Below are 15760 nucleotides of genomic sequence, written 5' to 3' on the forward strand. Positions count from 1 at the left end.
AGCTCGCCGCCATTGGACTCTGGAGCAGTGGAAACTTGAAGTGTCTTTGGAGTGATGAATCAGGCGTCACCATCTGGCAGTCCGACAGACAAATCTGGATTTGGCAGATACCAGGAGAACTTTACCTGCTCTAATGCATAGTGCCAACTGTAAAGTTTGGTGGAGGATTAATGGTCTGGGGCTGTTTTTCATGGTTCGGGCTAGGACCCTTAGTTCCAATTGAAGGGAAATCTTAACACTACGGCATACAATGACATTCTAGACGATTCTGTGCTTCCAGCTTTGTGGCAACCGTTTGGGCAAGACCCTTTCCTGTTTCAGCATGAAAATTCCCCTGTGCACAAAGCGAGGTCCATACAGAAATGGTTTGTCAAGAAGAACTTGACTGGCCTGCACAGAGCCCTGACCTCAACCCCATCTAACAGCTTTGGGATGAATTGGAACGCCAACTGCGAGCCAGGCCTAATCGCCCAACATCAGTGCCCAAACTCACAAATTATTTTGTGGCTGAATGGAAGCAATTCCCCATAGCAATGTTCCAACATCTAGTGAAAAGCCTTCCCAGAAGAGTGGAGGCTGTTATAGCAGCAAAGGGAGGGACTAACTCCATATTAATGGCCATGATTTTGGAATGAGATGTTCGACGAGCAAGTATCCACACACACGTTTGGTCAAGTCATGCATTTGAAACTAAATACAGAATATTTTTATTTTTAAGAGGTCAAATCTGGGCATGACGCCTCCCGTTGCGCTCACATTTTACAGCCGATAGACAACTTTAAGACTGTTACAAACTTAGTGTCACGGTCGTGAGAAAAGACGGACCAAGGCGCAGCGGGATTTGACTTCTAAACAAAACAATAAACAAACACCGACTATGAACAAACAGAGCGCACATCAGCACTCAACAAAAAAATATCCCACAAAGCAGGTGGGCGAAAGGGCTTCCTACATATGATCCCCAATTAGAGACAACGAACAACAGCTGCCTCTAATTGGGAACCATACTAAGAGCACCAACATAGAAATGAAAAGACTAGAACACCCCCCTACTCACGCTCTGACCTAAACACCATAGGGCCCTCTATGGGCTCTCTATGGTCAGGGTGTGACAGTACCCCCCCCCCAAAGGTGCGGACTTTCAAAACCTGAAACCAAATGGGGAGGGTAGGGTGGGTGACTAGTGTCAGTGGCGGCTCCGGGGCGGGTCGTAGCCTCCGCCCAGACCTCGGATCCGGCCATGGCGCCGGGCTGAACTCCGTGCCTGGACTGGGCATCAGCGCAGAGGCAGGCTCCGGCCTTGGAGCGGTACTGGATGCCGTGCCTGGATTGGGCATCGGCGCAGAGGAGGGCTCCGGCCATGGAGCTGGGTTGGATGCCGTGCCTGGACTGGGCACCGGCGCAGAGGAATGCTCCGGTCTTGGAGCGGGACTGGACACCGTGCCTGGACTGGGTACCGGTGCAGATGGAGCCGGCCCAGATGGCACCGGACTGATGATACGCTCTCTCCGGTAACCCTCATTGAATTCCTCCACCGTTTGCCATTCGGGCTCTTGCACTCTCCGCTGCTCAGCCGACAGCTATTGGGGTTTCTGTGGCCGCGGGCCCCAGCGTCATCACTGTCCTTCCTGAGTCCTCTGCGACTCCCGCCAAGGAAGGGTCTCCCATCCTCCCATGATTTCCTCCCATGTCCAAAACTCCTTTACCTCATGAACACGCTGCTTGGTCCTTGCTTGGTGGGATATTCTGTCACGGTCGTGAAGAAAGACAGACCAAGGTGCAGCGTGATTTGAGTTCCACATATTTATTTAAAGTGAAACTTCTAAACAAAACAACAAACAAACACTGACCGTGAACAAACAGAGCGCACATCAGCACTCAACAAAGAACCAAGGGCTCTCTATGGTCAGAGAGTGACACTTAGACTCATCTGTTTTTATCTTTTCAAACTGCTCCTGCACTAAAAGTGCATTACCATAATTTTCACAATTTATGATTACAACCTCATACTGTGACAAAAATGAAAAAAAAAAAAACAGTCACGTTTCTGATGACAGTGGGCCTTTAACATAAAATATCAGCTGTCAAATTTAGAGTACATTTTATCAGTGAATGTAACCGAGTTAAAGGTAGACTCAGCAGTATGACGTAGATGCAGAAAGTACACAGCATAGTGGGTCAATTTCCGCAACAACTAAGAGCGTTGAAGCACGAGGCTCAACTTCTCCACTGTTTTGGTGCCGTGGATCCCACGCTGTAAGAGCGTGAAGCGAACCCATACACATGTGTAGATACCGGGTGTGTGACTGTGTGAGAGTGAAGTTTTCCCTGAGTCTACCTTTAAGACATATTACAGATGGATGTTTGTTAAACAATTTGCATTGTGAAAGTAATGTAGAATTGCTTATAATATCATATATCCACGGACCACAGGTTGGCAACTACTGAAATAGGCTTTGAAAGAGCAACTGTAAGTACCAGTCGACACAAGTGCCACTGGCTGCTGGTAAGCTTTCTTGACTTGGACATACATTTTTGCCAACACATGGCTAACCTTTGTTTAACAGCTGTTATTAGCGAAAATGTGTTTGGCGTTACCTTGCTAGCTAATAGGTTATGCTAGAGTTTACACTTCAACTTCCAATTATAATGTGGGGATGAGGTAAAAATAATGAACAACTATTTACCAAATCTATTCCTTTTAAAATGTTGATTACTTTTCCTTGTCTTTACCTGATGTACAAGACATGTCAAAACTATTTTTGTTACAAACATATTTGAGCGACCCGCACAGACAGCTGTGTGTTTTGTGTTATGCTGTTAGTTGGTTGTGTTGTGCTTACCAGTACCCAGTGTTAGCAGTTTGATTGGCATATCAGACCCTGTGATCTGCCAATCACGGAAATAGTCAATGTCCTCTTGTTCTTTGGAAAGAAAGAAAAAAAACACACCACAACTCTGAACAATTTGTTTAAGATTCGGGTAATGGCAGGCTGATGGCACAACCACGGAACAAGTATGTACACCGCCCTCAATGCAGAACAGTGAATCAAAACATTCAATACAACGCTACTGAATCAAAAAACAAGTACATTATGGCAACATACATCATCCTACCAGGGCATGATATCATTTTATATATTTGTTTTTTACACATATTTCCATTACACAATTTCTATCTTCGCCCATGCAGTGGGGAGAAACATAATTTAATGTTGGAACCACTCAATTTGTTATCACTAAAACTATTAATAAATCACTTTACATCAAATGCAGTTTGAGGTCTACTGTGTTGATTAGGAGTAAACATGAGAGGCCCTCACTGGCCCTTCAATGCAACATGCATGGGGGGGAGCATTGCAAGTTAAGACCATGTTTAGCCATTGTTCTCTTTCTTACATCTGGTTTTCACAAGAGAAGGTCATGGTTGTTTTATACAGATATCTTTCATTTATTTGGTGTGGGCTACGGCCAAACAGTAACTTGTGTGGAGTTGGGTTAATAAACCGTGAATTCGTAAACTCAATCCTCTTTCTGGACAATTGCTCCTTCATGATCTAGCCAGGTCATTACAATATGATTGAGGTCCCTGGGTTGCCGGTTTCCCTGAGTAAGAAAAGGTTGAAGACCGCTTGTCTAAGACACCATATTGTTTGTTGCCTTAGGTTTCTTAAGGCATTTCAGCTCACTCACTGCAATGGAATGTCAGTAAACACTGTCTGATTCCATAAAAGCCTTGTTTACACCAGGTTCTAGCATACATCTTTTTTCCAGATCTGGTCCACCATCTGATTATGCCCCAATTGTTAGACAGGTATAGATGGTTAAAGACACATTGTGGTCTGATTGTGATCAGATCTTCCTGACTACCTCCGGAAGTAGTCAGGGAGCCATTGTACCTGGATATCAATCAAGCGTAAACAGATCTCTATGCTCAAACCATTTAAATCATCATTATACTAGCCTCTAAAATCATTGACATGTAGCACCATTGACTTATGGCATCAATAATTGTCTTAAAATAAATAAATATTATTTTGAAAGAATATCTGGTAAATAAGCTGCATACAGGGAGGCACCAATAAATCTGGTTTCATTGCAGACACAGTGGAGGGATAAGAGACACATTTTACTACCATTTGTAGATGCAACGTCTACAATGTGATAGCCTGAGTCATGCATATGATGCATATCAAATGTCTATCACAACATGCCCTTCTAGGTTGATGGGTCTGTTGTTGAGCAGGTTAATGCACCCTTGTATTTCCTCTGAGCATGTAAATGTCAAATAAACCACAAATGCATGTGTGACCCTCCTACCCCAAGGCAGGCAAGATTAGTTCAATGCTCCACTCAACTACTGTAGGCTGCCTTTACCCATCTGTATTCTATTTGCTATCAATTATTCTGATGGCAGTCTTGATATCAACCCACATAGAACCAGTCTCCATGAAGAAACAACCTCAAACAAGTGATTGCTTGATTAGGATGGCACAAAAAAATTTATGCATCAGTCGAATAGTCATCATCCTCTTGTTCTTTGGAAAGAAATATAAATACCACACCACAAGTCTGAACAATTTGTTTAAGATTCAGGTAATGGCAGGCTGATGGCGCAACCAAGGAACAAGTATGTACACCGCCCTCAATGCAGAACAGTGAATCAAAACATTCAATACAACGCTACTGAATCAAAAAACATATTTCCCGTACACAATTTCTATCTTCGTCCATGCAGTGGGGAGACACATAATTTAAAGTAGGAACCACTCAATTTGTTATCACTAAAACTATTAATGAATCACTTTACATCAAATGCAGTTTGAGGTCTACTGTGTTGATTAGGAGTAAACATGAGAGGCCCTCACTGGCCCTTCAATGCAACATGCATTATTAAACTGTTTCGATTATACTTTTTCTAGTTTAAAAAGGCTTTCAACATGCACAATGAATCACTTTGCGAACAACGCATTTCTGAGTACACAAAGCTTTAAGGCAAATGGGTTACCTTTTTTCTTTAAAGTACATTAGGCGACAGAGAAATAAATAAATTTGGAAGTGCATTCTTACCCACTGAGCGGAAGCATTAAGTCAAGACCCGCAGAACGAAAATCTTGACTGAAATGTCCACTTTTAACACAATTACAATGGCATTTATCCAAGAAATGTGTGGATAACTAATTTGAATATCTCTGTCTTCCATTATGTTTACTTGTCTTATGGTTGCTGGGAAAAGACTACAGTAAAGGAAACATAATCCCACATTTCTAAATAACAGAAACTGTCCAACCAAGGTCACCTGGAACATAACGCTAACAGGTTCACCAAATGTCTTAACCAGGGTGAGCATCCAGTGGGATGACGACTGTATGAGCAACATAAATGAATTGCTCTGTCAAATGTGTTAAAATCAGAACCTGCAGTCTATGATAAGGTGAGAAAAGTTCAGTGGGAAAAGACCCCAGGTTAACTCTGACTGAGGATGTGAAGTTTGAAACGTGTTTCAGTATGCGATCTGCTTCAATATAATACCCCATACATCTTAGAAGTTGTTCTTCTTGTGGACAATGCAAAACAACATGTCCTTAAATATACAGTGCCAGTCAAAAGTTTGGACACACCTACTCATTCCAGGGTTTTTCTTAGTTTTTTGTATTTTCTACATTGTAGAATAATAGTGAAGACATCAAAACTATGAAATAACACATATGGTATCATGTAGTATGCAAACAAAGTGTTAAACAAATCAAAATATATTTTATTTTTGAGATTTTTCACAGTAGCCACCCTTTGCCTTAATGACAGCTTTGCACCGTTACTGATTACAATTTCAGATAGGTAACTAGTAACTGTAACGGATTACAATTAGAAAGTAACCTACCCAACCCTGTGTATCCACACCTACATTTATACTCTTTATTTTTACAATAATAAGGAGATTCACATGCAGGGACTCTGACACGCTGGCGTTGGCACATGTGCACCAAAGTTATTATAGATTTGTGTTTATATTTGTTTCTATGACTTTTTCCATTTAAATTTTTAATTCAGCTAACTTTCAGTCAGTCTTCAAACCTGATTTTGTCACATAGCTAGGAGTGGTGGGTGTGGAATCAGGCGCAGAGAGCAGATGTTTCGGGAAAACCGTATTTATTCGGTTGAAAATGGTCACGCCAAAATAGACAGGCGAAAAAGGCCGACCCAAAAGGACACCAAACAGTCCGGAAAAATGCACAAACAATAACCATCCACGACAAAACAGAGAACAAGCAGGCACAAAAGCAGGAGGGCATAAACGGCTTAAATATCCCTGCAATAACCCCCAAACAAGAAACAGGTGAAACCAATAAAGACATAACCAACAGAAAAAGGGAATCCGTGGCAGCTAGTAGACCGGTGACAACGACCGCAGAGCGCAGCCCGAACAGGAAGTGGAGCCACATTTGTTGGAAGTCGTGACAGATTTGGCAGGTTTTTATTTAGTTTAAACCCCTAGAGTCTATTGACACCCAGGTACGTTAATCTAAGTAACATAATAAAACAACATTTAAAAAATCCTTCATTTTAAAATACAGTCGTGGCCAAAAGTTTTGAGAATGACACAAATATACATTTTCACAAAGTCTGCTGCCTCAGTTTGTATGATGGCAATTTGCATATACTCCAGAATATTATGAAGAGTGATCAGATGAATTGCAATTAATTGCAAAGTCCCTCTATGCCATTCAAATTAATTGAATCCAAAAAAAGAAATTCCACTGCATTTCAGCCTTGCCACAAAAGGACCAGCTGACATCATGTCAGGGATTCTCTCGTTAGCACAGGTGTGAGTGTTGATGAGGACAAGGCTGGAGATCACTCTGTCATGCTGATTGAGTTCGAATAACAGACTGGAAGTTTGGAATCATTGTTCTTTCTCTGTCAACCATGGTTACCTGCAAGGAAACACGTGCTGTCATAATTGCTTTGCACAAAACGGCTTCACAGGCAAGGATATTGCTGCCAGTAAGATTGCATCTAAATCAACCATTTATCGGATCATCAAGAACTTCAAGGAGAGTGGTTCAATTGTTGTGAAGAAGGCTTCAGGGCGCTCAAGAAAGTCCAGCAAGCGCCAGGACCATCTCCTAAAGTTGATTCAGCTGCGGGATCGGGGCACCACCAGTACAGAGCTTGCTCAGGAATGGCAGCAGGCAGGTGTGAGTGCATCTGCACGCACAGTGAGGTGAAGACTTTTGGAGATGGCCTAGTGTCAAGGGGGGCAGCAAAGAAGCCACTTCTCTCCAGGAAAAACATCAGGGACAGACTGATATTCTGCAAAAGGTACAGGGATTGGACATTTTCTCTGATGAATCCCCTTTCCAATTATTTGGGGCATCCGGAAAAAAAGCTTGTCCGGAGAAGACAAGGTGAGCGCCTCCATCAGTCCTGTGTCATGCCAACAGTAAAGCATCCTGACACCATTCATGTGCTGGGTTGCTTCTCAGCCAAGGGTGTGGGCTCACTCACAATTTTGCCTAAGAACACAGCCATGAATAAAGAATGGTACCAACACATCCTCTGAGAACAACTTCTCCCAACCACCCAGGAACAGTTTGGTGACGAACTATGCCTTTTCCAGCATGATGGAGCACCTTGCTATAAGGCAAAAGTGATAACTAAGTGGCTCGGGGAACAAAACATTGATATTTTGGGTCCATGGCCAGGAAACTCCCCAGGCCTAACTCCCATTGAGAACTTTTGGTCAATCCTCAAGAGGCGGGTGGACAAACAAAACCCCACAAATTCTGACAAACTCCAAGCATTGATTATGCAAGAATGGGCTTCCATCAGTCAGGATGTGGCCCAGAAGTTAATTGACAGCATGCCAGAGCGGATTGCAGAGGTCTTGAAAAAGAATGGTCAACACTGCAAATATTGACTCTTTGCATCAACATGTAATTGTCAAAAGCCTTTGACACTCATGAAATGCTTGTAATTATACTTCAGTATTCCATAGTAATATCTGACAAAAATATCTAAAGACACTGAAGCAGCAAACTTTGTGGAAATTAATATTGATGTCATTCTCAACACTTTTGGCCACGACTGTAGAGATCTGTTTTTTTGTATGGGTTGTGTCTCAATCCACCACATCCACCTATGTCGCCCTTCCGCCTCTGCGGTGGGAAGTGACAGTGCTCCATCGCTATTTGTCAGACCAGGAAACATCCCAAAAATCGGTTTTCTCACGAAAACCTCTAGCATCCGAACAGTTTGGCCTACAAAGTAATATGACTACTCTATAGAAAGGGGAGACTCACGAACACGATGAATTCATCTATAGGTAACCCATACATATTAATGGAAGTATGGAGGTAGTTTTTTGTGCTCACAGAAAAAGTGGTTAAAAATATAAAAAATATACATTTATTTCCAGAGATTATGTATTTCAAAACCTCATTCCTTATGATTAATCTTTTTACTGTCTTTTTTTGCCATTTATGAATGTGATATTCAATGCGTCTCTATGAGCTATAGTAGTAAAGGCCAAATTAAATATTTTATCAAACATTTTTTAAATAAAAAAATGGATATACCTAAAAGGGTCCTAAAATTCTAAACCAAATAGCTAAATGGTCCATGGTATGACCTTCTGAGAACAATTAAGCTTAGAATTTCGGAGGTTTACAAAACCGTATTGCATGCAGTGATTATTCACGGTTAGACAGACCGTCGGAAAAGTTGTACACTTTGGCCTTGCTGTGGTCAGTTGTTCAAATGAACAACCTATAGCTAAGGTTAGGTTTAAGATATAAAGTAAATCTCAATGTCACTTGAATTTAAAAGGAATATCGTGAAGATTGGGTATAAAAAAATACGGAGGAAAGAAACTCTCTTGTGCCCATGTTTACACCAATCCAATGCTTTAGTAGTACATGTTAGAAGAATCAAGTTAGCTACCTAGCAGGTGTGTGTGTGTGTGTGTGTGTGTGTGTGTGTGTGTGTGTGTGTGTGTGTGTGTGTGTGTGTGTGTGTGTGTGTGTGTGTGTGTGTGTGTGTGTGTGTGTGTGTGTGTCCCGTCAGCTAGCGATAGCTAGGAATAGTGATGTTCAAGCTAGGTCTATTTGAAACATCAGCTTCTCCTGGTAGCATTTACCCACCAAATTCAGTAGCTTGAAAACCCCATTAGGTTTTGCCCAAACATAATTTGTGATTGTTTTATTTTATTTTAGTTAGTTTTGGAGTCAAATAGTTTCAGTATAGTTTTAGTTTTTCAAATGGGTTTGTTAATAATTTTATTTCAGTTGACTAAATAATTAAATTATTGTTTTTTCATCATTAGTTAGCATTTCAGTTTTATAATATAATGAATAACCTTTATGTGCACACACACACATGCACACATGCGTTATGTTCTTCTATCCTTGTGTGGACCTAAAATCTTATTTTCCCTAACCCCTAAACCTAACCCCAACCGTAATCCATACCTTAACCCTAATCCATAACCCTAAACCTACCCACTAAACCCTTACCCTAATTCTAACTCTAATTCTAACCCCTAAACTAAAATAGTCTTTGTTCTCATTTGGATGTGGAAAATGTGGGAGAATGGGAGAATTTTCATTGTTTCCCCACAAAGATAGAAGAACCGACCAACCCACCCCCCCACACACACACACACAATGAAACCTGTGCATAAAACATTTATGTTGAGACCCCTCAGTGAGATTCGATCATGCATGAAGCACATTCTGCTCAGCAAGTGGGAAAAGTGCCCTCAGAGGAGAATAAGGAATGAGGGCAAAGAGGTGACCACACACTTGCTCTCATATTCAATCCACTTTTTTTAAAGCCCAATTCAATTAACCTGCTTTCACGTGCCTCTCGCAACTTGCATTTACTGCAAAAGCACAGTCCAGCTTTAAGCACTGATTGCCCTCCCCCTCTCGCTAGCAAAGATTTATGATTTAACCAAATCTCCAGAATTAAGCAAACTGATTTAGGCAAAGCCACCAGTCATCCTTTTTTTTGGCAGGCCATTGCATATGCCATAGAGACAGAACAAAGTTGTAGACATACTTGACATATATTTGTATTAAATTGAATATCTGTAAGTGGATGGAACTGACCTCAACACTTGAATGTTGTGCATTAATAAGTCTTCTGAGCTGTGTGTTATAGTCATTTGGAGGAGTTGTGTGTTGACAAAACTCTGAGGTCTTGGCACACAAGATGCACCGTGTCACATCAAAATTAAATAAGACATAAAAATGTACCTATTCCATGTCTAATAATGGCTGAAGCACATGTGCAGTCAATCCCCGGGATTACCATCATAGTCAAGTCCCAACCTTCCTCTTTTTTTTTTACAAAGACAAAGGAACAGAGACATATACTGCAATGCTTAGAATAAACTGTGGCAGACATAAGGATGGACTAGCTCCAGGATACCCACAGTGACCATTATGGTTTCACAGCTGTGTTATAGACGTGGTCATTTTCAAATCTGAATGCACTTGGTCAGTCTTCAGAGGGTTGTGACCATCCTTATCGAATTGAGCTCTGAATATGAACATGCTACAATCATTTTTTTGTTGCTGATAATTGTTATTGTCAATCTGAATGGTCATGTAGACCAACTGTTATGCTTGAAAGTAACTGTGGGAATCACCTTTCCTTTCCTCAAGCGGTTGAAAGCAAATTAAGTTAGGTGAGCCTTTTTAGTTCTTTTTTTACAATGCTTTTTAGACCGTTTTTAGATTTGAACAACAACTGGCCTAAATAACTCTGCAGATATAGCCTACAGTCCTTGGTGGTTTCTTCAATGGAACATTCTAATGTCGATGTTTAGGTACGGATGCACTTTTCTTTCCTGGAGAGGGCGACAGAGTGTATCACATCCACAAATAACTAATCTGTCCCCCAAATCTACAGATCAAGCTTTTCTCTCTAATTTAATATTTTGCCACTTAGGACCAATTAGTTAATACAATAAAGTATTTATTTAGCATTACTCTTGATATGAATCCTATTGCAAGACAACAGACACACTGATTGGTTTGGGATTTTACTTTCAATGCACTAATAAGCACGCACAAGAAGAATCCCTACAGGCAATCACAACAGAATAACTTATCTTTCAATATTCTATCCCAAGACATTTCACAGATTTGTTGAATGTAACTTTTTATTTACATGTTGTTGTTTTTTTAACAGAAAATGTACACATCTTTTAGTGAGTAGATGCGCATCTACATCTCTCTGTATTGACTGTGCTTTTGGTCATTCTTGTTGCTGAATTTACTTTTAGAACCATGACTGACTGAGGATTCTGTGCTGCCATCTTGTGGCAAATGATACACCTTGCTTGCACATCTTTTTTTATGCAATGACAACAGTTACAGATTACATATAGGATACACATATCGAGCTCAACTTTATGTGATCAATGACTAACACAAACACATATTTACATAAACAATAAATGCTATGAGAAAGGACTTTTAGCAATAGCAATAGCATGTTTCTCTATCTGAAATCACTACATGTTGAGCATCCTGTCGAAGTAAAGTGGTGTGAACTTGTACCCAGATTCTTTGTAGAACTTGTTTTGGGATTGAACCCGGTAAAGGATAGATGAGACATAAAAACATAACGTTTGGAAACATCATAAAACTGTAGTTCAATTCTGGTCTTATTGTTGTCGTGATTTCAATCATCAGTATTGGCTGCCATTGCTGCTTCATTTGTGTTAATTAGCTACCGGTCTGTTATGTGAATGGAGTGTTACAGAATTCGAAGGCTATATCAGGTTGTGTGTGCACGCGTGCATATGCATGTGTTTGTATTCACGTGCATGTGTTTGTATTCACGTGCATGTGTTTGTATTCACGTGCATGTGTTTGTATTCACATGCACACGCACACAGTTCATTTTTAAGAAATCTACATTGATGTGCACCCTAAATCTGTCTGTGTACACCCAGAATGCTTTGTAATTAAATCAAGTTCAGTGTACTTATTGATCCCTTTATCATAGCAGGTTTAAGTCAGACACTGGACACCAAATATCACATAGAAGCTGATTGTTGCTGAGGTCTACGTTACACAGGTTCAGTGTGTAATAGATGGTCTTCATCTTCTTTAGTGGTCCACTCTGGGAGGTTGGCTGCTGCTGCTGCTGTAGTGAGGGCAGTCGCATGGAACTGTTCTGTCCTCTTCATGACCTGATTAGAAGCAAGGAGAAGTGGAAGAAAGTGAGGGAGGGAGGGAGGGAGGGAGGGAGGGAGAGAGGGAGGGAGGGAGGGAGTGGGAGAGGGAGGGAGGGAGGGTGCCAAAGAGGCATATATGAATGCCAAAGAGGGACCCGGATGGGCCAGCCCTGTCCGCCTCAGCCGACCAATGCAACCTTACAGGACCCCCCTTCAGCAGTGAGGTAATGGGAGCAGCAACCTGGTCAAAACCCAGGATAAATCTCCAGTAGTAAGATCTTCTTGTACACTTTCCATTCTGAAACCGGTGATCCGTGCAACCGTGAAAATACATAGCGATTGACAGTATAGCAATAGTCTGGACCCAACATTTTCAATCCCTCAGTTACATACATCGTGAAAGGGTTATACAACAGACCATTTACCATTCGGAGTTCTTCAATGCGCGTGTTTACATTTGTTCTCACCTTGTCACGACCTCCCCCGAAGTTGGTTCCTCTCCTTTTTCGGATGGCGTCGCTGGTCTTCTAGCCATCATCGATCCACTTTTCATAGTTACGCTCCACTAGGCTGAGCTTCTTCGAGAAGAAAGCACAGGGGCACAGTTTAGGTGGCGTACACGAGTGCTGTGAGAGCACAGCTCCTATCCCAGCCTCGGACATGTCCACCTCCACTATGAATGCCAAAGAGGGACCCGGATGGGCCAGCCCTGTCCGCCTCAGCCGACCAATGCAACCTTACAGGACCCCTTTTCAGCAGTGAGGTAATGGGAGCAGCAACCTGGTCAAAACCCAGGATAAATCTCCAGTAGTAATTGGCAAACCCTAAAAATTGCTGCACCTCCTTTACCGTGGTGGGAGTCAGCCAATTACGCACGGCTGCAATGCGGTCACTCTCCATCTCCACCCCTGATGTGGAAATGCGATACCCTAGGAAAGAGACGGCCTGCTGAATGAACAGGCATTTCTCAGCCTTGACGTACAAGTCACGCTCCAACAGTCGTCCAAGTACCCTACGCACCAGGGACACATGCTCGGCACGTGTAGCGGAGTATATCAGAATGTCATCGATATAGACCACTACACCCTGCCCGTGCAGGTCCCTCAAAATCTCATCTACAAAGGATTGGAAAACTGATGGAGCATTCATCAACCCGTACGGCATGACGAGGTTCCACCGTGGTAGCACCAACGGCAACCCCTACACACCTCCACCGAGCACTCTCGCGACCACCCCGTGTGAGCCCTCTGTTGCCAGGAAATGGTAGGGTTATGATGAGCCAACCAGGGAAGGCCTAGTACCACAGGAAACGCAGGAGAGTCAATGAGGAAGAGGCTGATTATCTCCTCGTGATCCCCCTGGGTCACCATGGCCATGGAGATGGTGGCCTCCCTGATAGCCCGGACTCTAATGGTCGACTATCCAGAGCGTGTACCGGGAAAGGTCTAACTACAGGAAAAATGGGGATCCCTAAACTAATGGCTAACGCTCTGTCGATAAAATTCCCAGCTGTGCCTGAATCGACGAGCGCCTTATGCTGGGAATGTAGGGAAAACTCAGGGAAACAAACAGATATGAACAGTTGGTCAACAGAGGACTCTGGATGAGTGTGGTGCAAACTCACCTGGGGTGACGCCAGAGTGCCCTGCCTTCCATTTACACTCCCAGAGGGACCGACACTGCACCGACCGGCGGTGTGCCCTCTGCGACCACAGATGGTGCATGTGATGGCCCCTTCTCCAGCCTCCCTACGTGCAGCCCCTCCCAACTCCATGGGCACCGGAGTGGGGGTGCTGAAAGATGGCACTGACAGAGCCCCCTCTGGACGTCCGCAGGTGACCAGCAGCTTATCCAACCGGATTGACAAATCCACCAGTGGTCAAAGGAGATGGTGGTATCCCTGCAGGCCAGCTCACGTCGGACGTCCTCTCGCAGGCGATGTGTGGTCGATGAGGACACTGTCGTTCCAGCCTGCTCCGGCGGCCAAGGTCCGGAATTCCAGTGCGAATTCCTGGGCTCTCCTCGTCCCCTGCCTTAAATGGAAGAGCCTTTCTCCCGCCACTCTACCTTCGGGCGGATGGTCGAAGACGGACCTGAAGTGACGGGTGAATTCCTCGAAGTGGTCCAACGCTCTGTCTCCTTCTCTCCACACGATGTTTGCCCAATCCAGCGCTCTTCCTCTGAGGCAGGAAAGGAGGGCAGCCACTCTCTCCCTTCCAGAGGGAGCTAGGTACACAGTGGACAGTTAGAGGTCCAGTTGTAACAGGAATCCCTGGCACTGTGCTGCCGTCCCATCATATTCCCTGGGAAGGGAGAGACGTATCCCACTGGGACTGGCTCTGGACGGGACAGGTGGAGGAAACCCCTGTTGTGCTGGTCGAGGCACTGGAGAGACTTCCTGTCTCTCCCAGGGGTCCATGGTTTGAACAACGCGATCCATCATGGCACCAAGATGATTTCATATTGCCGAATGTTCCTGGACGCACTCCTTGACTCTTCTAACCGGGGTACTGGCTGTAATTCTGTTAGGTGTGTATAAGGGATGCGAAGTCAGGTGCAGGAGAGCAGAGTGAAATAAATAGGCGCACTTTAATTCCGTTCCACAAATGACATACATGAAAAATCAATGTGCCAAAATAACACGGAAACAATAATAAAGTATAGTGCCAGACAAAACACCATCTAACAATTAACAATTACACACAAAGACAAGTAGTGGAACAGAGGACTAAATACATTCAGTATGATTAGGGAATGAAAACCAGGTGTGTATGGAACAAGACAAAACAAATGGCATATTGTGCACAGTTTAACACCTATTTAAACTGGGGTGACCGTTACAAAAATATTTTTATTTGATTAATTGAATATGAAAAAAACATTAACTAAATTAATATTTCAACAAATTCATGAGAAAAATAAAAACGTGGTAGATACAGTTAACACAGTGTACCACATTTCCACTGATTTGACTGGAAATGTGATTGTTTTACTCACATCTTTGAATTGCACCAGTCCTAGATGCAGTTGTGAGCTGACTCAGTTTGGGAAAACAGCCCCGCAAGGCACATGTCACTCAGAAAAAGGAATCCATCTTTTAGTCAAGATAGTCCTGATTTATCTTCGGTGATCTCTTCGGTGATCCTGAAACCTCAGGTGTCTGGCAAAGGCTTGACTGTGAATGCATTGTTATATGTGGTAATACTCATCAATGTGTCTTTTGAACAGCAGCCAAACATGAAATGGAAAGAGTGGTTGTGTTATCAGGATCAATAATACCACTGATGTTGTGGTCTCCAACACCACATGGCATGCTGCGCCACTGCAGTGCAAGGACTGAGAGAACCATAGAGACGCAATATGAGCCATGTAATAAGTCATGTAAGCCATGTAATCAATTCAAAATATATTGTACCGAATATTTTACCGTGAAATGCTTGCTTGCGAACCCTTCCCAACATGTATAAGCGTGTAATAAACCATGTAATAAGCCTCTAGTTAGGCATAAGTGTGTAATAAACCATGTAATAAGCCTCTAGTTAGGCTACTCATGAGGTCAACTGCTAC

The sequence above is a fragment of the Oncorhynchus tshawytscha genome, linkage group LG29 (assembly GCF_018296145.1).
Source record: "Oncorhynchus tshawytscha isolate Ot180627B linkage group LG29, Otsh_v2.0, whole genome shotgun sequence".
In the NCBI taxonomy this organism is placed as follows: Eukaryota; Metazoa; Chordata; class Actinopteri; order Salmoniformes; family Salmonidae; genus Oncorhynchus; species Oncorhynchus tshawytscha.